The sequence below is a fragment of the Apis cerana genome, linkage group LG1 (genome assembly GCF_029169275.1).
Source record: "Apis cerana isolate GH-2021 linkage group LG1, AcerK_1.0, whole genome shotgun sequence".
NCBI classification, from domain to species: Eukaryota; Metazoa; Arthropoda; class Insecta; order Hymenoptera; family Apidae; genus Apis; species Apis cerana.
The window spans coordinates 6,790,188-6,817,117 of NC_083852.1; the positions used below are offsets into that span (position 1 = coordinate 6,790,188).

The 26,930-nt window shown below is 43.7% G+C and overlaps 1 protein-coding gene across 14 annotated transcripts in view; it reads right to left on the reverse strand.

The window, feature by feature from the left end:
• LOC107994843 (teneurin-m) overlaps window positions 1-26,930 on the reverse strand; it is a 502,908-nt gene that overhangs the window by 104,321 nt on the left and 371,657 nt on the right. For 2 of the 14 annotated variants that reach the window (XM_062081279.1, XM_062081238.1), the window contains exon 1: window positions 2,806-3,147. The exons of the other annotated variants lie outside the window; for them this stretch is intronic. The gene's annotated coding sequence lies outside the window, so the exon portion shown is untranslated. Of the gene's footprint in view, window positions 1-2,805; window positions 3,148-26,930 lie in introns of those variants that run through there. 14 annotated transcript variants of the gene reach the window in all.

Here is a 26,930-nt window from a genome sequence, read left to right on the forward strand (position 1 = left end):
TCCATTCGAAAATTCTACGTATCAAAACGTTCAAGTATCTTTAAATAATAGGATATCGTTCCTAATTATTCATTTTTCGATCCTCCTTTCCAAAATGGCGCCTCCATTCGAAAATTCAATACGTTCAAATATCTTAAATAGTAGGATATCGTTCCTGATTATTCATTTTTCGATCCTCCTTTCCAAAGATGGCGCCAATCGTTAATCAAATTATAAAACGACCCTTGATCCGCGAGTTAATTCCAAAACATTGCACGTGACAATCCAAAAATTCATCGAGGGTGAGCGTGTATCTATTTTCCCCTCGCCGTTGCGGTTCGACGACGCGGGAAAAACTCGGACTCGATATGATTAATCGTTCCTCTTCTTTTTCCTTTCCTTTTTTCTTTTTTTCAAGAATTAGGCCGGGCGGAAAGGAAAAAAGCACAGGCGGGGAGGCACGGACGTCGAGGCATTTGTCCCGATGCTCGTTTCCACGCCGCTCGTGAAACGTGACGAGGTATTTGCACCTTGAAGGCATGAAAGACGAGGGTGGCCCGAATGATTAACGAGCGTGGGCGAGTTTTGATTGTGGCGGGCGCGAAGGGTGGCCCGTCATGCAATTAGAAGATGAATCATTTGTAGGCCGAGATCGCGGCAAATCCGCGGGCGAGGGAGGCGAGAGTGAAATCGAGATTTCGAAAGAGTTATGAATAATTATCAGATCCATTTTCGCTTCGAGTTTAATATCCGTGTCCAACAGATAATTGTTCGTTTTGGATAAATTGCGAGTTTCGCCCCGCTCTGTCGTTCGGCTTCATTCCCGATCAATGTTCTTCCTTTTCTTTTTCAAAGCGCATTTTTTAAACCACCATTTGTCCGTTCTTTTCTTTTTTTTAAGGCGCATTATGCAAGGTGAAATTTTTATTATATGCGCACTCTTTTATATTTAAACTTTCCATAAATAGACCAGCATACTGTAACCAGGTGTGGTCTCAAATTCTTTCTTATTTCTAAGAAAAAAATTTAGGCCAAGTTAAATTAAACTTTAAGAAAGACAGAGAGAGATGACATTCCCTCCTCTCCTAATCAATACATCCTTCGATCTCGAAATTATTTCTAAAATATCATTGCAAATATTATTGTTGGAAACGCGGATCCACCCTCGTATTCAATGCACACCGGAAATTGGTAGCGAGCAGCCAGCATCGAAACTCTCGGTAAATACGTACGTCAACTGTGGCAATTATACCGCGGCCCGATGATATCGATTGCAGAAAGAGATAGCTAGACAGACGGATAGATAGATGGAGAGGGAGAGACCGATTTTAACCGATCGACTCGGTCACGGTTGTCTTCACGGCGAGTTCCGTATATAACGAGGCATTGTCTCGCCTTCAATTTGTATCGTCATCCAAGCAGTGTGCCGGTACGAGTCTCGAGGACTGGAGCGTCGCACGACTCGGTAAAAAGGAAAACGAGAACGAAGGAAGGGAAGGAATTCCGTTTCGAGTGTCCTTTAATCTGTTGCCGATTTATTGAAAATTCGTCGAATTTAAAGTTACACGGCTGGGACGACCGTTTCATATTCCGGGAAACCGGGTCGAATGAACGAGTTGAAACAGGAGATATCGGGGAGGGGTGGTCGATTTGATTGCAAAAAACACGAGTATCTCTGGCTTTACCTTTGCCTCGTTTACAAGTTTGTTTTTTTTTTTTTTTTTTTTTTTGGTTGCTTTATAAATAAATGTATTGCCCGGGAAATACGCACGCACCCCCCCTCTACTACCCGAAAAATACACCCGATCGTCCATTAAAAATTTCTCCATGTATTTCGATGTTTTATCGTCGAGACTTCCCGAGATTCTAACTTCTTAAACGTGATCGAAGTTTTTCGAATAATTTTCAGACCGTTTGTAAATTTGTATTTCGAGGAATATAATGTTTCGGAATAAGGATGACGATAATTATTTATCTCGTACGTAGGAGATATTGTAAAAATATTTGTGTTCAACTAACTATCTCGAATTTTATTTTTGCTTTTATAATCCATCGGCCAGTTGGTACTTTAGCTTTAAAACGTTTTCGAAATTGCTTCGGATGGACAACGATGAAAGATAATACCGTTATTTTGCTTTTCGACGCTTTAAAACCATAATCTAAATTTTATTTTTTTAGAAAAGCCGGGACGAGGAGGGAGAATAAATAAATAATAATTCGAGCGTTTCGTTATTGGAGTTAAAATTTTCTTTTTTTCCTCCCCCGCACAATTAGAGAATCGTCAAAAGAATTATTCTTTCTAAATCGTTACGATTCCACGGAGGAATTTTTCGAAAGAACGGAACGGATGGAACGGAATTCGGGCGCAAACAAGCAAACGGCAGATGCACAGACAATGGAAATCGGCGAAGCGCAGCTGCATTTAACGAGTGATGGATCGCGCTGCACACTTCACGAGACGCTCTTTTGCTGGTTTGCACGATTGCTCGTACTTGTACCAGATTTTCAAAACGGCAACATGACGCTGTTGTTTATCGTGAAAACTGTTCGCCGCTCGAAGATCCGCCTTTTTTTTTTCGCGGGTCGGGAATCGTGTTCCCCCTCCCGGACACGGTATATTTTCCAAACGCACGTGATACCGCACGGATACGAAAAACACTGTGCTTCTAAGCGACGCAAAACACTCGAAATTCGTTCGAAATCCACCATAAATTAAGAACAAGAAGAAGCGGAGAAATATTTCAAATCCTCGACTCCTCCATTGCACGCGAGAATTATTCGCGTAGGAGCGTAATATCTTTGGAGAGAATAGAGAAAGTTACTTACTTGTTGACCGTTGATTCGTCGTAGAACGTTACCTCGCTGTGTTAAAATATTCGATTCGACCCATTTTATCAATTATCGAGGCGTGAAACGAATCGACGGCGTTAAAATTTATCGATAAAATATTAATTGGGACACGAATGTATTCTAATGTTTCTCGAACGACGACCGCGGCGTGAATGATATCGACTCGAGAATTTCCTTTTGTCCTATTACGTACGCGTTCTGTTATTGGTGGGACGCGAGGTTATGGAAGTGGATCTGTTTACAATTCGTTGAAAATACGCAGTAGGAGACGTCTATTTCCAATGTAATATTTTGCCTATCGCAACAGAAACGCGGATTCTTGGAATTTCTTGCCTACGAATTTCTTTGTTTACGCATACGAATTGCGAAGGCACGATAATTAAAATATTTACTTCGTTACTTGATTCGTTATTACTATAATATATTTTTGTATGAATTAAAATTCTAATTTTTAAAATTATTAATTTAAAATTATTAAATTTTCTGAATCAAAGAAAATATTGTCCTTAAATAACATTAAAATTCGATCTTAAAAATTGAATTTTTTGTTGTTAAATTTATCACATAAATTTTATTGAATAATTTTGTATCCAAATTAAATTTATTTTAAAAAAATAGATATTAATATTTAAGCAAAGAAATACAAAATAATATAAATTTACTCTCGAGATCACTAATTATTATTAAAGTAATTTTAATTAACGAAAATTGATACAATTTTCAAATCAGAAATTTTAAATAATTTTAATATTCTACGATTCTACGTCTGTAACGTGTTTTTAATTTTCACGTTATTACAAAATTTGAAGAGTAATGAATTTTAATGCATATAAAATATCTATTTCGATCGATTCAATTTTGCGTTATCGAATAAGGATCGATTAACCCTTCTTTCTTTTCCCCATTTTGAAAAGAAAATTTCTGAAATGCTCGTTTCGAAGTTTCCAATACCAACCTATATATAAACGATCGACAAACGAAATCTTTAAAAACTTTCCTCCGATAAAAATACTCAAACTTTCAGACGAATCATGGAAAGAAAACAGTATTAAAACGCATTCAAAAATATCCTTTCGAAATAGATCTGCTGGAATTTACTTTCGACTGAAATTAAAAAAGGAGAGATTTCCTTCGATCTCTCGACATGAAGAAAAAGAAAGAAAAAAAAAAAGAAGAAGAAAGAAAGAAGGAAAAGTTAGCAATTCAAATAAGATTTTCGGGATTTCCCCTTTTTTAATCAACGGTTAGAAGGGCAAACAGCGTGGCCGTAAGTCTCGTAACCCCTAAATGGAATCATTCGGCCGTAATCAGAGCCATTACTGTCGGCGAACTTGTGTCGGAGTGCATTGTACACAGAGAGAAATCGGTGGCCCAAGGCGATCGATATTTCGTGTGAAAGGTGAAAGGGGTAGGTGTGAAGCGGAGGACGACGGGCAGAGAGCGAAGGTTTTACGGATTATACACAGGGGGTGGTGTTATATACTTTATTCGCTGATGGGATGAGTGGAAATCAAATAACGTTGCCCTGTCACGACACTCGCCACTTTTCGACAACATCGCGCCTTAATGAACGACAACTTTGCTTAAATTAAAACACCAGCGTCGAAATTCGAGTCGAGGCCACCCCTCCCCCGTGGAAACAGCACGAGGTCACTTGTGCCACCCTCGTTATATTCTCCCATTTTGCATGCGCGAAATTTTCCAATAGATCCATCTCCACGAACTGTAAATACGCGTCTTATAAATTTGTAGTATATTCGATCTTTTTTCTTTTAATACGAAACCGAGAATTATCATCGAGTCGTGTTCTGTTTCGCAAAATTTTTACGAACACGAAAGTTAAAATAAATAGTTTAAACGGAGATATCCTTTATTTCTCAAACATCATAATACGTACTGTGCTTTGAATATTTTATCCTTTCTTTTTTTATTTTTTTTTTTCCCTTTTACGTACATTTTACGTAGGTTTTCCGTACATATTCAAATTTTGCATAAATGCATAAATATCCAGCAGCTCGCTCGTGATATTTGAAACGAGATAAAAATTCATGGGAAATTATACGAGGATTTAAGCAACGATGCGTTAAAAATAAAACATCTTGTGAATTTTTAATCACAGCGCGAAGAATGATTAGGAATATTCGGAAAAGACTTTAACCCGATCGAACGCGACGTCAATCGTAAAATAATCGTGCAAATTTACTTACAACTCGTACATTCCCATGCACCTAGTTCTCTCTGGTCAACTTACCTGTCAACAAAACGAAAATGCGTTCATTAGACGTATCGCAATTCACTTTTATTAAAAAAAGCACGATCGATGGAGAAAAAAAAGGAAAAGGAAAAATCTCAATCAAATAAAATTTCAATCGTACTTGAAAACATTCCGGGGCGACACACCCCCGCGCGAATCGTCGTTCCATTCGACGAACAAATTCCACGAATCTCTATTTCAACCGCACATCCCCCCAAGGATTTGACACTCAAAAGGTTCTCCTCCATCCTCCCTCCACCCTACGGATATGGAGGAGGCTCGGATCGAACGCTATTTTAATATCCCCTCCCGGTAATCTATGACGAAGCTATTAATTAGAGCAGAGCAGGTGATGAGACTGAGGGATCGGCGAGGGTAACGAGGGTAACCAGCGCGGTCGAGAGGGGTTGGAGCGGATGGAAGGCAAGCGGCGGAGCAGCATCCCTTCCACCCTCCCTCTTGCCATTCCACACCCCCTCCCCCGTCCTTTCTCTCGGCCAATCTCCTTTCTTGATGTTCCGCGCTCGCGAGCGCGTATATTGAAATATAATTAGGGGCGGTTTAATAAGCGTCGGTCTGTGGCTTTCCGCCACGAGTCTTGAGAAGCGCAAGCTTTGCCCTGTTAACCGGTACGCTTGCTCCGCTCCCGTCTAACGAGCCTCGACCGCCCTCTTAACCCCTGCTCGTGACAGGTGGCTAAAAACGAATATCGGATGAAGAAGCATTCCTTCTTCTTCTCCGAAAACAACGAGTTCTCCATATAAATTTTATAGGCTCTCGACGAGATACAATTCATGGTCGATTCTTTTTCACTGTTGTATTTTCGTTTTCCAGAAATCGAGTACACAGTCTAACCAAAAGGGCAGATCGCATGAGTTAATAAATCATCCGCGGTTGCATAAAGGTAAACGAGAACAAAGTTTCACAGGGGATGGCGAAAGCCGCTTACTCATCAAGGAGAGAAACAGGGCACACGGTTGTAAAACCGGCCCGCGCAACTCAGAATCAAACCTAGAATCTAGAAAATTCGAACGATCCCTTCCTTAAATTAATCCTTCGAAATAAAGTTTCGAAACCCTCCAACTCCGTCAAGGATCTTTCGTGTCGAGTTTATTAACGAACCGATTAATTCGCCCGTCGAATTGCACGCCCGAAGAGGAGATTGTTTCCTTCTTCCACTCTACGATTTCGTTGTTAATAACGAAATCTATGACGAAGCTATTAATTAGAGCAGAGCAGGTGATGAGACTGAGGGATCGGCGAGGGTAACCAGCGCGGTCGAGAGGGGTAATAACACAGTGACATTAATACGAGCGTATGAAAATGTACAAGGAATAAAGATCGGCAAACGGAGGATCGATATCCCCTCGTATTCAGAGAGAGCGCGAATCGAATCAACAAAACAATCACGAAATATCCTCCTCCACATCATCCCGCGATCCGTCCATCCATCCATCCATTTATCACCGTTCGTCGATTTAATAATACGCCCTTATCCGAGAGGATTAATCGTTTCGAAGCCCGATTTTTCCGCGTCGGGAAATTGGCGAGGGCGTGTATTGGAAGGCGTCTTTCGTCGAGCGAATCACGAGGAGAGGATTTTCGAACGGGAATATATATATATATATATATATATATATTTTCGAGCAATTAGTGTCACGATCTTTTTCTAGCTCGCGCGCGCTTAACTTTGACACGGTCTGTCACTCCGTGCCCCGGTACCCTTCAATCCCAGTTGTCTGCTATTCGGATGCGAGTAATTACGCGTCACTCATGCCTCTTACGTTCGACGAGCGTGCCGGCGAAGTTTCCTCGCCTCGAACACAAACTTCTGTCGCGCGTGCACGCCACCCTTTCCGCCGTTTTCGCCTCGAAATATCGGAGAAACGAATCCGAGTCGAGTCAATTAATTCTTTTCCGCTGTGCTCGTACGAATAGGATTAGAAACGCGAGAGATGGTCCGATGTAAAGGCGAAGACAAGGCGACGAAAGGGGAGGGTGGGATATTCCACGAGGAAGGGGGCAATAACTCCGGACGCTTCATCGTTGTTTGAGTTTGAGAAGATAAGGAGAAAAAGTATACGCGGATAACGATGGAATAATAGGGGAACAAAGGCGAATCTATCCGGGATGTATAAAACTTGAGCGGTCGTGACAATGGGATATTCGAAGGAGGGCGCACAAACAGATCCATTCATCGTGTAGTATCGACAAGTTTTTCAAGAAACGACCTCCCCTCGTTTATCCGAGAAACGAATAATGTACAAACAGCGTTTCTCGAGGCTGGTAACAGTAATTATACATGTTTTATAACCGGTTAACGCTTTAATTCTTCGGTGTAATTATCCTCTTTAAAAAATATCACACAACTATAAACGATTGAATCGGGGTGAAGATACATACGTTACGCGAATAAATTTCGTTTATTTCGATCTTCTAGGACCGCCCTTTAAATCTCCTACCCAAACCGAGCATACCGGACGAGGCTGAACGCGTCGATGGGACCTCGAATCAGTTTATTGCGCGCATCTAGTCTGCGCAGAGGTCATCAATCGTCGATTAATCAACCGGAAATGGTCGATTTAATGCGTTACGGCCGCTGATACGAGTTAGCGTATCGGCCTGGTGTTAATTAATGTAATATAGACACGCTCGTATAATATACATATTTTCGACGCATCTAGAGAGATCGTTTCGCACGCAACTCCCTCTCTCTTTTTTTTAATCCTTTCGAGGTAAATCAATTCTCCAGCTGTAACGCTTTTTCGACGACGGGGGCCTCGCTTTTTTTCTCCCCTTTTTTTTTTTTTTTTCGCCGATTCCACCGGTCGATCGTTAACCGGCACGTGCGTTATATCGGGGAAAAAAATATCGCTGTGAAAGTCCGGTCTGCACGATCCAGTTAATCTCGAACGACTACAGAGGATGGAGCGTCGCCGGATGCAGATCCGTTTCGCAACAGTTGAATTTAGTGGAACCGACGGCATTTCTCTCTCCCTCTCCCCCTCTCTCTCTCTCTCCTTCTCGCAACGCTCGATCGAATTATCGTCCGAAAATAATAATTTTTGGAAACGAATCGACGATATTATCGCGTTTATTTTGGAAATATCGAGGAATTTTTTTACATTCTACATTATTACGCTACGAAACGTAACGAGAATTAAGATGGTGTTCCCAACTTCAAGTAGGAAGGAGCTCGTTCAATTCTTTTTAATCGAGCGTACAATAAAATTTTCCTCGATCAAGGAGGAAGGTCGATTCTCCCTTTTTTGACGCTTCTTAAACCGATGACGATTCACGTCCACTTCCTGGACGCGTCGTTTCCTTTCCCCCGGACAGATCCCCGCGAAAATAATCTCGGAGAGTGCTATCAACGCCAACGAATGCCAGCCACCCCCGATAAGCAGGAAACGGTCGTGGGACGCCGTTCATTTGCACGTTAATTAAAAATAAATTTCACTCGTGCGCCGGCCGAGCGTGCACGATGATCGGCCCTCGAGCGCCCCGTATATCGGCGCCAATCGTTCCACGTGTAATTCTGTGCTCTTTCTTCCCGGTTATTATTCCTGCTATACGTCCATTTCGAGGAGAGGGGGAAAAATCGGATCGCAAAATCTGTATAATTCGCCCTATTTTACGTGTTTATACGCTACTTGAAAATATGGTGGTCGTGGTATTTCTATATGGTTTTTCATGCAACGAAATTGTGGGACGTAATGTAAATTATTAATAGAGGAACGAAGTTAATCTTGAACGTTTCATTTTGATCGAAGAAGCGGGTAAAGAAGTAAGTCGAAAGTGCGAGGGGAATTGAAATAATATTCTTGGAGATAAAGATACGTATGACTACGTGTTATCTATATTTTGCTTCAATGTCGAGCTCAAGTCTAATAATAATTGTACCGTCACCGCTCGTCGGTGTATTTAAATATCGCAATCTTTTCGATATTAAAAAAATACACTTTTTTATATTATAACAACTCGATAACGAAATACGTCGAAACGCGTTGATTACGATTCTCCGTCCTCGTGCACGAAGAATATCTCGAATCGAAACGAAAGAAAAAGAAAACAAGCATTCCAAGTTTCTCGCAAAGGAGGAAAAAGATGTTGAAAAATTAAAACACTATCCAGTCTTTCGCTAATTGACCGATCAAATCGCGGAATCGAAGGGAAAAGGGAAGAAAAATGGCGCCGATACAGAATCGCTCTGTTCCCTCTATCCGCGAATAGAGGATGCGAGTCTCGTCCCGGTCCCCACGATTTACGACGTTCTCGAGGACGGGGGAACAAGTCGTGCACGTCGAGGATACATCGTGGCGGGCTGGAGATGAAAGGGATCGGCGAGGAGAGTTAACTTGGAAAAAAGAGAAGAGTAAAACGATGACATACGACGAAACGTTGAGAGCGTGTCACCTATTAATAGTCCGTTAGCTCGATCCTGATTCTCAAAGTTTTCAAGGTTATTCCGCGATTTTTATCATCCAACATTTGGACCGAAGAATATTTTAAATCTTAGTACTCGACTTCAAGACGGGTTTCGATAGGCAAACTTTGGAAGAATAATCGCCTGTATTCCATAATTTATAATTATGCGGAAAAGATATCAGCTTTAAAACGCTTCGACGACGTTAAAATGAATTTCTGAAAAAAAAAAAGAGAAGAACCGACCGATTCCTCTCCCTTTCCATATCCGTGGCGCGTTCATATCGTATTCAATGAATGCATTATGGCCGGGGGATTTGCTTTAATTTCCGGGGAATTCTCAGCCGGTCAAGTCGGAAAGGTCGAAATCATTATCTGCCTCTGCTCCTGATTAATTCCACACATTTTTGATACGGGATTTCCGCCTCGCTCTCCCTTATCCCGACGACACTTATCGGGTTAATTATCTCTCGGCCCGATACCAGGTAATTAGACGACGGAAACTAGATCACGCGTGAGAGTGTACTGGTGGCCGGAAAGATTGACCGGAAACGTTGTTTTCCGCCCATCTTTTCCCTCCTTTTTCTTTCTTTCTGATATCCTCCCCCTCCCTGACGAAAGGGAAACGAAGGTGAAAATTCTTCCCGTCTTGCATTTTCCTCGTCGCCTTGGAAATTCCACACCTTTTCATCTTAGGATATTTATATTTAAAACTCGATATCGGCCGATTTGGAGCGAAACGAAATGAAATTTCACACGAATTCTTCCAATTCCAGCCAATAGAGCTCATTATCTCTTATCTTCGCGCAAGGTGGAATCCCAAAAACACGCCTTTTCTCTTCCCCCTCGCGAGTCAATCGACGAGTTGCACGCGGATCGATAATTCGAATTGTAACCGGTTCGTTACGAAAAACGAATACGGCGCGCTAATTGCGACGCATCAATTACTTAGCCGTACTACAATAAGATAATATTATTTATTATCCTTTATCAGCGGCGACCGCAATCATCGCGCAAATTGGCCTGGCGAGTTAATAACACTCTCTCGCTTAATGTGATTAATAATTAATAGATTGAGGAAAAACACGGAGGATTTTATCAACGATTTACCATCTATAAAATAACTAATCCCACACTATTCTTTTATTCTACACCCTTGCTCGGCCAAACAACGCGCCAATTCGTCCGTTTCTCGCGACACGTTGCGTTGCCTCTCCTGGATACCGTACAAGAACGCCGGGTATCGAGATTAAACTTGGATAGATGGATGGAGGAGGACAGGTTGCGAGTTGAAAAGGCACGGGGAGGGAGAGAGTTTTTATTGGAGCCCCGTAATTGAACCCACATAAGTACTCTTTTCATATCATCGTTGCGAAATGATGGAAGAGGATTACGTCGATCCCGCGGGACGAAGGAGGCGGGCGAAAAGAGCAAAAGAGCGTCCAACTACCCTTCTCTTCTCTGGAATCTCCCCCCCGTTCGAACATCCTGGAAAAAACTAAATTTCGAAACTCTTTAAATACTTCCATCCCAAAAGAAAGCCCAAATCATTGAAATCAGAGGAAGGGTCGGGCAATATTCTTCGTTGCGAATCACGATGAGCTCCACTGCGCGGTTCGACGCGCGGTAAGTGGTCCCGGACGGTTTAAGCCGCGGGAAACGAGCTCGAAATTCACCTCTCCCTTCTCTCCTCCTCTCCAAAGAAGGCTATCGTGTTCGTGGCTCCGGGGCGGAATGGATGTTTCGCAGTTTATAGAATCGGCTACGAGAGCTAAATTGCGCGGGTAGCGCATGTTCCAATCCGTTCTTTATTGGGTTAATTTTCCTTCTTCTTAACCGGAGCAATTTTTCCGAACGGAACTCGAAAATGAGAGAGAAGAGTTTGGCTGTTGGCAGCAAATAATCATCACCGGGCTTTTTACTTTCGTAACGAACTCTGTACGAGGGAGGCTTCCTTCGAGGAGAAGAGAAGAGGAAAAAGAGAGGAAAACGCTGGGTGTTGGCGATAATGCGAGGATTCTGTTGGCGTGGAACGAAACGGAAGTCGGAAGGCGAAGTTGAGCGGCGCGTTAAGCCGTGGTAATATTTTGTTCGAGGTTGTCCGCGCATAACCCGGCTGGAAACCCTCCCCTCTCCGCCCCTGTTGCTTTCTCTCGCCGGAAATTAAAAACTCTTTTCGTCGAATCGTGGCCACGGCCGTGGAAAAGGAAGGGAAAGGAGGGGGAGGGCTTTTTCCTTTTGTTTCTCACGCACCTCGTCTCCCGTGATTGGATACCTCTAATTCCCCGCCTTCCAACCCTTTCGTGAACGTGATTCGTGGATGGAGGCGTTTTTCTCCTCCGCTTTGACCTTTGAATCGTGGAAATTGAACGGTCATCGGGAAGAAGCACGATTTTTCGTCAACTTCTCTCTCCAAGTTTCCTCGATCGGAAGGGAAAAATCAATCTGCACATTATATCATTACTCGTTTCGAGACCACCGTTCCTCTGTTGTGCGAAAAAGAAGGATAAAAACGATCGTAGAACGTTGATTGGAATTCGCGATATCCGAGCCGATGTCGACGAGAAAATTGATTCGTATCGATATCGCGACCCGCTCGCGTTTTCATTGCTATACACCGTGGAAATAAAGTTTCGCTCTTGGATTTTTTTTCCTCCCCTTCCCAGGGCTATTATGGAACACGAAAAATCCCGAAAATCTCTAATAAATCACAAACGAAAGTGTATACGCGCGTAAGAGGAGAAACAATGTTTACACCCGCTATTTATGGATCGATAAATTTTTATATACGTCATACACATGTATCGCTTCTTGCTATGTGCTGGTCGCGAATATTTCTTTGTCCAGCGATTTTTCTTTTTTCCCCAAGTTCCTGAAATTACACTTTTCAAAATACCGGTCCATATCTTTGAACCGGTAACTGCGATTTCAACCGGTGAACCGTTGAGCCTGTCCTGGTAAAAATACACCATGTAAAAACATTCCCGGCCACGAATCCCTGAAACGATCGGTTCTCCGTTAAAAAAAAGGATGGATAGATGAAAGAGAAGGGAGGAAATAAAAAAGTTCGATTCTGTATAAAAGGACGCGAAATTTTGCTGCTGCGCATAATGAACGAAACAGAGAATGACAGAGAGAAGCGAATACTTCAACAGCCTAAATAATCGGGATACGAATTCTCTCTCTCTCTCTTTCTCAAGAGCCAAACGGATCCGAAGAAGAAAGAGGATAAAATTTAGTTTCGCCGTCTTGCGAGATCCTCGATAATCCGCGATGATGCGCGAGACGGAACGAACGCGCGCGAAGATGAAAGCAACTTTCACCGAAATTGTAGAATAGCGTGAGATGTCGCGACTGCCACGTTATCTCTCTCCGGAATTAAACCTTGTCCAGAAGAAGAGCGCTCCTCGCTCGATTCGATTAATCTTCGGGTTACTCAATTTCCATCCCAAAAATTTTCGTGAGATTTACGGGTAAACGCAGTTGATATCTCACGATATGTCATCAAAAGTTAAGGAGATCGTATCAAAAGCAACGAAACTGAAAATTCAAGGAGGAAAGAGAGAAAGAAAGGAGATCGCGCGGATAATTAGATCGTGGCCACTTTGCACACAAGGGGTGCAGTCGGGGAGGAGGCGTAGGTGGTGGCCGGTTTAATAACCTCGTGCCCGAGATTCGTTGTCGACGTGGCGCTTCCGGCCGTTTCCTGCATCGGCGATCGCCTTTGGGGACGGCGGTGTTCAAAAGGGTGGACGCGTAAATCGAACGTTGCACGTTTCGAAAGGCAGAAATTTTCAACGGTGGAAAAAAGAGCGATGTAAATTTCCACCGGCCATTCGCATCGTTATTCCAAGTTCTCCACCGTTTATCAGCTTTATTTTCCTTCCCCTCGAATCCGAAAATTTTCTACAAAAAGACGCGGAATCTTTCCATCTTCTCGAACCAGTCTACACGAAAAATCGAGGATTTCGGGGATTTGGAGAGTCGTTAATGACAAATAGATATTTTTCTTTGTCGTCAGAACAAAGAAAACGGATACACTTATCTCGCTTATCTCGAAACGAGAAACCGAACGAATTTCGACGCGCGTGTACACGTCCCGTTCGATTTATACCCGCGTATTAAATTTCTATATTAACCTGACAGAGGCGAAATAATAGGAATACGGATAATAGATCCGCGAACAAAACAGGGCAAGCGGAAGAGAGGAGAAAGGAGGGGGAAAAAAACGATATCGATATCTGTCGCTATTAAAAAAAAAAAAAAATACCAACAAAGAGATCCCCGTGGAACAAGAAACACCATTTTTTCGTTTATTAGCTTCTCCATTCTCCCTCCCCCGCCTCCCTCCTCCCCCGACACAGTCGCCGGTAATCAAGCATCGACCCTCCGAACTTTTCCTCTCCGTTTCCTTCCCCTTCCCCCCTCCCCTCCGTCTATCTTTATCCTCATAGACAGCGGAGGCGGTAAAATAGCGGCGCCGCGTCGAATTAACCGCGTGTGTTCATTGGAGATACAAAAAGGCGAGACCTTGTACGCGGCGCGTTGGAAGGAACGTTTTCGTTCCTTTTGCCAATAAAGCTCGGCGCGTGGAACAAATAATTCTTCAGCGGCGGCCCGGTTTATATTCAACGTGGCCTGCCCGCGCCAGACTCAAACGATTCGTCGGCGAAACGTGGGGGGAAACGTGACGGTTGGGCTTTTCCTAACGGGCTCGACGCGTTAGCCCAATCAAAATGCACACCGAAACTCTGCGCACGTACGGATCGACACGAGCTTTTCTCTCTTTAAATATATACGTGTGTGTGTATATATATATATATATATATACATGCGCAGTTTTCGAAGGTAAAAATCGAAGAAATTTATACAAGAAGAGGAGATTCGTTTATCGATAAAAAGAATCGAATTGGAAACAAGTCCGTGTAAATCTGATGAATTATTCAGGGAAAATGTCATTCTCGGGCTTGTATTTTCGATGCATGCGAGCTCTGTGTACGGCACAAGAGGGAGGGGAGGGTGTGTCATCGTTGGAAATCAATAGTTTCGGGACAAACCACCCTCTCCGTTTATTAACGGGCTCGCCTTACGAGGAATCTCGGGATTAGAGGCACACCGACAGAGGAGGACAGCCGCCAACACTTGGCCCTTTAACTCCATTTCCCCGCGAACGCATCGATCAGATCGCGAATGTTCGGCTCAACCTCCAAACTTTCCCTCCTCCTCCTCTTCCCGGAATTAACGCCCATTATGAGCCGTGCAACCCTCTCCGCCGTACGGTTTATTTTACAGTTAATCGGCGCCCGCATCGATACGTGCATGTCTATTCGCACTCTGTCAATGCTCCCTCGAAATATTCGATCCTCATTGGCACCACGTATTCTTTTCGCGATTCCATTCGAATCTGGAAGGATACAAGTTTTACCAGGCTTTTAACGTCTCGCTCGGTCCAACCGTTCCCTGTTATTTTCTCTCACAGAGAGAGAGAGAGGGAGGGAGGGAGGGAGGGGGAGAGAGTCCACACGGGCGAATGGAGCAGCTTCTTTGTACAGGGCGATCCTTTGATCTCGAAACAGGATACACAGACACGGAAGCGAGCGCGCTGGTGTTTATACACGTCGTCGTTGGGATACACCAGCGTGTAGAGATATCAGCGTATCGTGTATAATTTCATTCAAAGCTTTTAATCAATGCCGGGCCCTCGCGTTATATAGGAATAAAATTCGACGGGACGCGCGCATCAGTGTTCGACTGCTGCTCGTCGTTGATTAGGGAAAATGTATATCTTTTCATCGATCAAACGCGTTTTTTTTACCTTTCGCTAGGATCGTTGGAGAGATTCGTGGAATCAAATATCGAGGTTATTAATCGGCGAAATTTTAAATGCTGAAATATATCGAAGCGGGGGATGCTATATCTGGGGGGCAGGGGGCGAATAGTGGAACGAAGAAATGTTGAAAATAGGAGAATTCGAGGCCCGAAAATCAAAGGCCTAACATCTATCGAACCTTTTCTCTCGTGCCGGGGAGATCGAGAGGCTCGATTCCGACCGTAACAAAAGTACTTTTCCACCGTGCGAATCACTTCGAGGGGAGTCGATATCGCATGACTCGACGGCAAAAGTGGGTCGACCATCGTGGGTAGTTTCTGGCAGAAAAGGATCTTTTCTGGCGGAAGACAGGCGCGAGCTAAAAGTATCGACCGTAGAACTCGAACGAGAGAAAAAAAAAAGAAAAAGAAAAAGAGAAAAAGAAAAGAAAAGGAAAGGATAGAGTCGAGAGTACGCCTTGAAAGGAAACGAGGATGGTTACGGATCGATCATTCTCACGTACAATAGGAATGTCCACGTTCGATTTGTCTCTCCAGAGCTTTTCTTTTCTTTTTTTTTCTCTTTTCTTTTCCCCCGTCTACCCAGTTTATCGAACGGAGGAGGGAAAAGTTGCTCGGTGTGAGCGAGTGTGGAAGGAATTCATTATTTTAAATCGAAACCTCGAGATTTAATCGAACGATGTATGTAAAAGAATGTATCATACTGCCATTGAAACGTGCTGGAGAAATAGTGGAAATCATACCGTTCAAGCCGCTTTTTGATTCGTCTCGATATCTCGATCGGTTGCCGAGATATAAGGATTCGAAGTTTTCGTAATATTTAAGACGGCGCGAGTCTATAAATAGACTTTGCGACACACTGACCTACTTTTTTTCCAGGAATCGCATCTGGTGTTTGGGATAGGTCAGTGAGCCGAGGCGCGAGCGAGAGATCCGAGTAAGCGACAAGGATCGAGATATTAAACGATTAAAAATTAGCCTCGTCTTTACACGACGATATCTCGGCAACCGAAAGTCGTATCGGGATAAATCGAAAGGCGTTTCAAAGGGGAAGGTTTTGCGCTTCTAACGATCGCTCACCCGTTGACCGGAAGTGATTATCTTCGAAGTTATAGCGGTTGAAAGTTTTCCTAATTTCAATAGGATTTAAGGACACCCGAGGTAAACGATTAAAAAATTATCCTTGTCTTTGCACGACGATATCTCGGCAACCGGAAGTCGTATCGGGACAAATCAAAAAGCGTTTCAAAGTGGAAGATTTTGCGCTTCCAACGATCGTTCACTCGTTGACCGGAAGTAATTATCTTCGAAGTTATAGCGGTTGAAAGTTTTCCTAATTTCAATAGGATTTAAGGACACCCGAGGTAAACGATTAAAAAATTATCCTTGTCTTTGCACGACGATATCTCGGCAACCGGAAGTCGTATCGGGATAAATCGAAAAGCGTTCTGAAGGGGAAAGTTCCGCGCTTCTGTCGGTCTTTTACTCGTTAACCGGAAGTTACTATCCTCGAAGTTACAGCGGCTGAAAGTTTTTTCTAATTTTAATACGAGTTTTTAAATCGAGTTTTAAGGTAAATTATACGATAAATACTCGCGTATAAGGATAAGTTTCAATCGGGGAGAAAAAACAACGTCGAAAACGTTGCTTACGTGAAATATGAGTCGATATAAACAGATTAATAATATATTCGAAGAGAAACTGGAATCAAATCTTCAAATGGTGCGCAAGCAACGCACGAACTGTTCGACTTGTAGGATATTTTTCGATGTTCACATTAATGCATTCCGTTATATTAATGCACGCGAACAGGGAGATAACATTCGAGCTGAACATTCGCAGTGAAACTCGCAGTAACGGTGATAGTTTCATAATGTACGCTATCTAGAATCTGGAACGCGTCCCGTGGAAGAAACGAGTGCTACATGCTTGATTTTTCTTGAGAAGAAAGTACAATGTGTTCTCGTAAGAACTGCATTCTTCAGAGAGAGAGAGAGGGAGAGAGAGGAAGAGAAAAAAAAAGAAAGAAAGAAAGAAAGAAAAGAAAGAAAAGAAGCAAGAAGTGGAAAAAGAAAAAAAAAGAAAAAAGGGAAAAAAAGGAGGGAAAAATATGAAACTGTGACTGGCTGATAAAAAGTGTATTTTATCATGTCGATGTTTTCGAAAAGGATGAATTCTACAGATATCTCATACCCCAGCTTTCATCCCACCCCATCCACGTTATATATTTTAACCTATATTTTTACTTTCGTATCCGATATTTCCAACAGAATCAAATTTCACTGAACAGCCACCGTCATCCCCTATTTCACCCCTCGTACCTATCTCGTATTAAACGATGGAAAGGAAGCCATAATTCCCGAATAATATCCCGAATAAGAACATTCTTGTCTCTGCTTGTTATCCCAAAAAAATTATTCGTTAATTTCGTTCCGTAAAATTCCACAGCGATTCCAGAGAGAGAGACCACTTATATTTCGCCGATTCCTTCGCATCGACCGACAAAACCAATCAATTCGAAATTGGAATACTCAACATCACCCTCCCTCTCCCCCATACCTGGATCAAATCGAACGTCGATATTCCCCCCGCATATCGGCTCTGCTCCCCGAACGATGACAAAGATCTTTTGCAATGAGGATTGCAATGAAAATCCTGTAGTTCCTTCCGGGATCGACAACTTCTTATCGACACTCATCGGCCTATTTTTTTCTCTTCCTCTCTCTCTCTCTCTCTCTGAAGAATGCAATTCTTACGAGAAGGGCAGTCGCATTCTAAATCTATTTCAAGGAAATTCGGTCGCCCAAATTTCGCGCGTATAAAAAGCCAGCAGCTCCTCCACCTCCCTCCTCGTGGATATTCACGGCGACCTCGCATTTTCCAATTGGGACGACGAGCCGCCCCGCACCTGGCGCACTATCCGTTTTAATTCGAAGTCATTTAATCAATGCGTCCAGCCAGCCAGCCAGCCAGCATTGAATCAAAACGTCCGACCGTTACCATGGGCCTCCCAAACATTTCCCTCCGCCACCCCTCGACGCACGTGCGTGCGTGAATGCCACGTCTGTGCGCGCGCAATGAATTAATCAGGCAGAGTGATAAGGGGGCGGGAGGGACGCGCCGTTCCTACATACCTCGATGCGAGATAGCGGAATCGCGGCGGTTCACGGCCGACGTCACGATTTTGACCACGCAGAATCGACGATCGTGATGGATTACTCCGTGTAAAGATTACGCAACAGCTATGGCGATGATAAACAGCGCGCCCCTGAATTAAAGCGTGGACGAGAGAGAATTATTCGGAGAATTTCCGTTTGATCGTGTGTCCCAATTCCGCGAGAATCATCAGAATATATATATATATATGTGTGTAAATGGTATTTGAAAATTTTTATCTATATTCGAAATATGTGTACATACATCTTTCCATCGTCCCTTTAATTTCGTAATGCGCGCCGATCTAACCGATGCTAATTAGCTGTCAATAACGAGGCTCTGTCGAAATCAGAAACACAGGCTCCGGTTATTAAATTGCACACGGAAGCCCATTATCCCGATGAACGTCGATCGAGCGGCGTTCCAAGTATAACGTATATCCTATCCACCTCCTCCTCCTCCTCCTCCGACAGTTTCGATTCGGGCGTACAACGCTTAAGGGCATACTCACTTTCGGAACTATGCCTATTAATACCTTTGCCACGGGACTCTGACTGACCGCACCAGGTCAGAGGGATCCGGACGAAAGGCGGTGGGGTTGGCGACCAAGCGTGAAGCGTCGATAGTCGAACCGATAGTGCTCGATCGCCCGACGCAACGCTCGCGGTGGATGTCTGCCAGCATTCGAGAGAAAGAGGGGGAGAGAATTGATCGATGGCCGAGAGCAAAGACGGTAAATCGAGGGGAAGAGGGAGAGCTCTATTCCTTCGTGAATAAAGGATAAGAAAACAGGGACGATACGAGGAAAAAGTATTTAGTTTTAGGAGGAGACAGGAGACACGGTATACTTGTAATAGTAGATAGAAGGAGTTGAATTAATTCAGGGGGGAGGGAAGAAGCGCGCGCGAGAATCGAATTCGGGCGAGTCGAGCAAGATCTCCGCAACCCCGTATTCTCCGCCATCTTCTGCGGGGCCACCGCCGTAATGCACCTGCTCGATCAATACTGCTTACGCGGCATCGATGCACGCGCCACTCGGCACCGTTCAATCCGAAGGACATCGAATGGAATAATGTTTCGCTCGGCGCTTAACGAAAGTCGTTCGCGGAATCTCAACACAAACATTCTCTCCCTCTCCCTCTCTCTCTCTGTTTCCGCCTTCAACCGGAGCGGCGTACTTGGAGGCGAATGTTTTACTTGGTAACCAGACGAAGGTCTTGATGGTTTTGTTGTAACGAAACTGTGCTTTCATCACAGGTTTCGAACGTGGTCTGAATAGTAAACCGTGGGGCTGTGGAATAGTAATTGAATTTGTTCGGCTCTGTTGTAGATTTTCCTATATATGAGCGAAATGCGCTTGAAAATTAAGTTACAGGTCGGTTGGGGCGAGGGGAAGCTTGACTCTCGAGTCAAGAATTCGGATTAATTCGTGGCGTGATTTGAAAATGGAATTCTTACGTTCGAAAGAAAGGGAAAAAGGAGCAACGACGATAACAAAACGGACGAAAATCGTTTGTGCGTATAAAGAGATTCTACGAAGGGAATATGCCTTCAATTTTTCTCCCCCATCTTTTTTAATTAAAAATCCAAAGTCGAGATCCATTGAATTTTCCAAGCTCCTTTACCCTTGAAATGGGGGATATATACGGAAAAAACGACGATAGAAACGGACGGTCGTCCCAAGGATGGCCCTCGATACCCGAGAATCGATACCCGAGATATCCGTTTTCCACGTGCATCGCCAAGAAGCTCTCGACCTCGTCGAGATAGCGGAATTCTATCTTTCCCCCACTCTCGCCCATCACTCTGTCCGCCTTATCCGCCTACCCATCGTTAAGACTATTAAAAATCGACAGAGAGAGAGAGAGAGAGAAGGAGAGACGTGGAAGACAGGCACGGGACGTGGGTCGATGAATATTTCTCCACCGATTCCGGTGGAGGTTACTTAACCCCGCGCAGAGTTGACGTCGGCTTGCCCAAGGCATGCGATTCGAGCGCGCAACGTGCATTATACGCGCCCAACCGGTTATGCTCGAATCTGTTTCCACTCCCACGCGCCCGTATCCCCCTTCCAGCAGTGCGAAAGAACGACGTCTTGGAAGTCCTCGCCGAGTATATCTCTGTTCTTTGAACTTAGCTAAACTTCCAATACTAATAAAAATCAAAACATCGTCCAAAACTTGGCCGTCTACAATCCGTTCCCTCGAGCGAACGAGTATATATCGCGATGCATCCTCCTCTCCATTCTCATCCTTCGCAACACGACGTGCCCCGGGATCAGAAATTACTCCGAGCTCTGCCCGGTCAACGTGCATTGACCGCGTGCGAGCGCAGCCGAGGATGCAACCGAGCGTGACCCTTGAACGCGCGAGGCTAGTCGTCCATGACCCCTCCTCCCCCAATCCACGCGAATCTCACTCGATCGTTCTTAAATTCGTTCGAATTTAGTACGTTCCTTGTAGATTCCGGGCCGTTTCTCAGAGGGTCGAAACGCAAGCGTGAAACGGAGCTGGGAAATGGAGGGTGAAGGAGTAAATTCGTGCCACATTCTTGTCAGGGAAGATTTTCGTTCCTTTCAAAATTCAATATAAAATACGCGGGAAAAATCTTTCGAAAAATTCTCGCACGCAAGTTTATCGACACAAACGTATCCGTCATCAGCTACCTAATTGTCCGCCCATTTTTTCCACGCCCGAGAAGAAATTGATCATCCATCCGTCCATGTAGCAGTGGCGTAGGTCAGCCGTACCCCGGCTTCGATACGTGACTTGGCCCGTTTCACGGTCCTCGAGATTGCGCTATTACGCTTCCTGGACAATCAGAGCCATGGCGAGACAAATGAGAGGAATACTGATTCGAGGCGGGGGAAAGAAAAGGGAGACAGCCGTCAAATTCCAGTACGGAATGGAGAGCGGGAGAAGAAAAACTCTCTCGTCGAGATTTGCATTGGGACGGGACGGAGAGAGAGAGAGAAAGAAATAAATTAGCCGCGCGGCGAAGAAACGAGTTTCAATTGGGGGACTTTTTCCTCCGGCAAAAGAAGGAAATGGAAATAAAAATAAAAAGGGAAAGACGCGTACCCAGCCTGAAAGGAGGACTTTTTTGCTAATTGCATCCTGTCTAACGTGCCTCGTTAGCCGACATCCGCGAGGGGGAGGAGGGAGGAATACCGCGGACGGGGAAAACTTTGGTGGCCTCCTCCGCTTTCGGATCGCGAAAGAGGTAAGCGAGGAGGAAGAAAGTTGAAAGTGGTGCTTATCGAACGCTGTGATATTCGTCCGCGAACCCAATTAAATTCACCCCTCCCCTTTTTCTCTGCCCTCGTTTGTGTATCGATATCGACGAGTGGCGCTCTCTCTCTTTGAGAAAAAAAATCTCAACGTTGAATGTTTGGTAATACGGGGTTAAAAACGTTAAATGGGAAGGAAGAAGCTCTCGAGCTCAAAGAGTACAATCTAAACGAGATTGTTATTGAAAACTTATTGCAGGCTGTGAAAAGGTAAAGATTAAGAAGAAATCCATTACTTTATATATACATATATATATATGATTCAAAACTGCGTAAATTTTGAAGTAGATTTAAAAAAAAAATTGGATCGATAAATGGAAAACTGTTCTAAACGGAGAAAGAGGAGTTACGTTCCGGATTATATTTAAATATTTAAATATTCACGAAAGCTTTCCGCTCCCGTCGAAAATAACGCGTCACTCTTCTCCAATATCTTTCTCAAATATTCTCATTCCCACAATTTTCGAATTTCTTTATCACATCGACTATAAAAAGGAAGGGCCCGCATCTTCGATTAACACTTTATTCGTCCTCTTTCTCCTCTCTTTCGAAGTCGAGCCAAGTCAGTTTCATATCCGGCTGGCTTTCGGAATAGCCGCTGTCAAAGCGGCGCGCAACCATCGACCGATTCGAAAGGAGTAGTAAGCCGACACATGCCACACGCGAGCCTGCCGTCGAGAATCAACTCCTCCCCTTCCTTTCACCATCGACCGTCCACCCTCTCCCCCTTTCATCCCTCTCCGCACGCGAGGCCGGTCCACTTTTGCAGCCTTGACAAAACGCCTCGAAACGCCAGGGAAAAATCTCGGCTCCGACCCCTGTTCCTGGACGAGGGTGCGCTGACCGCTCCCGCCGCCTCTCCCTTTCTGCCGCCCCTTTGCCGCCACGGGGATTCGACGGTGAATTATCAGGCCTCAGTGCGGAGGCTGCTGCTAATGGAGCAAAAGCTGATACCACCGGGGGAGGGAAAGGGCCTCGTCGATGAACTTTGACGATGAGGAAGGAACGTGGATCGATCGAAAGGGGTTTTTGGGGACCAATGATCGAAACTCTTCTCACGATATTATTTTTTACAGCTTGTGTTATCTCTTCTTCCATGGATTAATTGGATTAAAGATTTTTTCACGGATAATAATCGAGTTAATTGAAGGAATCTTGATTTCTGACGGATTTCTGATTTGTCACGTTGTTTGGAACTTTTCACTTCTCCCCTCTTCTCCCACGTTAAAAGTCAAACGTTCTCCTTCAAGTTCCACTAATATGTATATAATCTGTACAGACGGAAGTTTCAGCAATATTTCGGGAATAGAATAAACCAATTTTTCCCTTATCCGTAAATCAATGACCAACGATAATCCAATTTAATCCGTGGCGTGGCGGGGAGAAATCTGGGCAAGAATTAGCCGAAATTGCCGGAGTTAGCGATGGCGGCGGCCACCGCAGAACGGTCTCTCCCCTTCGAAGGGACGATATCCCACACCCTCGAGATCGTCTAGGAAGCGTAAGAGAGGTCTAAGAGGAGGTCTAATTTCGAATCAATTTCTGCACGATGAATATTACAGCAGCCGGGGAAATAAATAAAGGATGAACTGGACGAAGCGAGTCGAGGGTTCGAGTCTCCCTCTCTCTCTCTCTCTCTTCTCTCGATCAAAACACGGCCGAGTGTATCGATGTAATTTCTCAAGGAGTCACGCGCGAAATCAAAATATATTCGATATTCAGTGTGACGAGAGCGATCGAAGAGGAAAGATCGAATAGAATGGAACGTTCGATCCGAGGTAAGATTCGTGTAAAAAGGCGTCTTGTCTTATCTTTTTCTTAAATTCGTAATTCGATTTTTCTTCCAATCGTTTGAATGTAATTTGAGAAATGCTCGAAGAAAAATCTTGGATATTTACGCAACGGTGGAGATCTTTCTTTCGCGTGTCTCTGAAGATTTTTCCTTTTCTTTTTTCTTTTTTCTCTCTTTGGATTAAGCACGATAATTCTTCCATCGACCGTCAAAAAGAAGGAAGAAAGAGTGTTTTTGCAGCGATTCACTTTGCTTGATAAATGCATTCGATTTACTTATAAATGAAAAATATCCTCTTTCGTATTCCCTTTACTGCTGCTACGTTGCGATCGTTTGACATAATAGAAATACATATATATATATGTATATATATATATATATTCATTCACCCCTATCTGTCTTGAATCGGAGCAAACAGAAATCGATAGCATCGCGACCAGTAAACCGCACTTTTATTGACAATCGCGAATGATATGACCGCATTTCGTTCACTTTACCACAGATGCCACTAATCTTTTCGCGACCGCATGGGAAATCACATCGGCTGGAAACGTTTTCGTTTCGACCGATAGTAACGGAACATTATTATAAAGTTCAGATTCAGAGGGACTTGACAGTGTTACGAAAGGTTTATTCGCGAAACGAGCATTAGAAAGGCCTTGAACAAAGGGAGGATCGATGTAATTCTATCCAAAATTTTCGAATAACTTTTTTTCATAAGTATGTAGCAATTTCGTGTGGAATTAGACGCTTTATAAATCGTCGATTTTTTTTCAATTAAAAATATCTCGCCTTCTTCTATGGAATGGAAATAATAACTCGACTCCTATCCGATCCATCGATGTTTAATTACGGGTTAAACGTCGCGATTAAACAATCCAAACTCGTTTATTAGGGGATAATTGTCAGCCTGGATTTATTACAGGATATTAATACCATTGGAACACCTTTCAACGAGGTTTTCTTTTTTCTTTCACCAACCTCGCGATGAGTTACCATGAATTTCAGAGATTTCGTGATTTCATAAGGATACGAAAGAGTTTTTAGTTGGATAACAAACATGCGAACGACAGTCTTATCGATAGGATAATATGTTAATTAGAAGGAAGGTCGAGATAGGAACGTTGGAATTTATTTTTGAAGAAATCTTGATCGTGAAAATGGTAAATACGTAGCCACAACAACAACGGAAGAGAGATTGAATCTTCTAAATATTTCCAAACGTGGAAAAATAGAACGAAACTCTTCACTTTTTAAACTCTGTTTCCCTTAAGCTGAGTCCACAAATAGTGCGCGACAGATTCCAAGAAAGTTGTGCAATTGATTTAGGTTAATGAACGATTCGTAACACTTTCTAAATTCGTATAACGTTCTCTTTCGTCAATAAAACGAACAATGAATCAGCCAATTACGAATCGAATTTTCTAAATTACACCAATTGTCCATTCTTTCGGATAGACTCTTTTCCACGAGTTCACAGCATTTCCTAAATTAAATCCATCGAAATTACAAACTCTTTAAACATTTTTCAACCATTTTTTAAACTACGTTGGTCCACACATTGTATCATTCGATTTTGCGACGATGAATACTCGCCTTTCATTCGGATATCCGCGTTTCCCCTCGATTTCGAGGGCCTGGTGTAATTAATCGGGTCACTGGGGGAGGGGGGAGATAAGGAGAAAGAAGAGAGGAGGAGGAATCATCGGCGAGCGTATGCAAATGAGCATCGGATGCTTTCCTGGGCTGGAAAACGGCTGGTTGCGTGCACGCTCGCGGAGATAGTCGGCCGCGATTCGAGGAATTTGCATTTTTAGCGAATTTACAATTTGATTAGGGCCCGGGACGAGAGAGAGAGAGGTCCTTGGATCGTCGTTTCGAACCACGTTATCTTATTATCCGTGGAATGCCGGTGTTGCCCACGGATTCGCAGATTTTGGATAATGCGACTTTTAATCGAGCCCCCCTCCTCCTCTCTCTTCTTCTCTTTTTCAACTCGCGTGACTCGGGACGAAAAGTTAATCGTATTTTCATGGATGAATTAAATATCAGAGTCGAAACCACGAAAGGAATTCCTCTCGAACGATTCGAAACAAAAAGTTGCGAACACGATCGTGAAAAACCGGAAAACTAAGGCGCTGTAAACACAGGGCTCGTTCGTAAAGGATGGCATCTGTTTCAACGACGCTTCCCTGATCCACTTTATAAAAATGTTTCGACAACGGGGGGAGGGGAAGGCGACACAATGCTCCAGTTTCGAGTGGAAACGCGAGTGAAAGGGAGTGCAAACGTTCTTATCAAGCGGATTGAAAATGTCTGTTAAAGCGCGACGATTTAATCTGGTAATGCGACGTCATTGAGGAAGCTCGAAGGAATTGGAACGACGCGCCGCTTTTTATGCCCCTTCTTCGAGCTTTTATATTTACGTGCCCACGTTTTTCCTCCTCTTTTCTTCTTCTTCCTCTCCACCCGAAGATTCTTCCATCCGAGGAAAGGAACGAACGAGTTTACATCGATACTGTCGAATTAGATTAGAATTTGGATTCCGATTTTTCATTCGTTTCGAAGAATGAATTTGTGCGCTCACGGGAAAAAAGGCATCAGTGAATCGACACGAAAAATAAAAGATGCAACCCCTCGATTACAAACAATAAATCCCTCTCTATAAAATAGAGAGAAATAAAGATACTCCTTTGCCCCTCCCCAAGGAATTACCCAACACCTGGAGACGATCCAGTAAGTAGTTATCGGTGGCGATCTACACACTCGACCCACTGGTGCTAATTTACATTAGGTCGCTCCATGGTAAATTGTACGGGGCGTTATTCTCGAAATTCCTGTGGGGCGCGTATCAAGGCGGTGCATGCGCGCCCCGAGTGTTCTCTTGTCAAGACGGTGTCCTCGTGGCCATTAAGGTAACACCCACACTTTCGAAGGACTCGTATCGAAATCCTACGCGCAACCACGATTCCTCCAACCGATCGTTCTCTCCCTCGACGCCACCCATATTCGACTACTTAGCGAGGAACACGTCTTCCACGGGGCGCGATGAAACTCTAGAATTTTAAAAAGAATTATTTAGAATAGCTCTAAAGCACTCTTCATACGAACGACGAGGCCACTTCGACATTTCTGGAACGGATGGTGAAAGAAACTAGTCAACGTGTTAAGAAGGATTTATATAACAAAGGGGGAGGGGAAGAAATCGGGCGGGATCGATGTTTTGCATTTATCACCGGTGAACCGTATCGGCGCGCGTGGCCCGTCATAATTAAACTAGCGTTCATTCATGAAATTATTATTGATCCCCTAAATGAATAATTATAATAACCGGGTTTAATCGGGTCCCTCGTTAA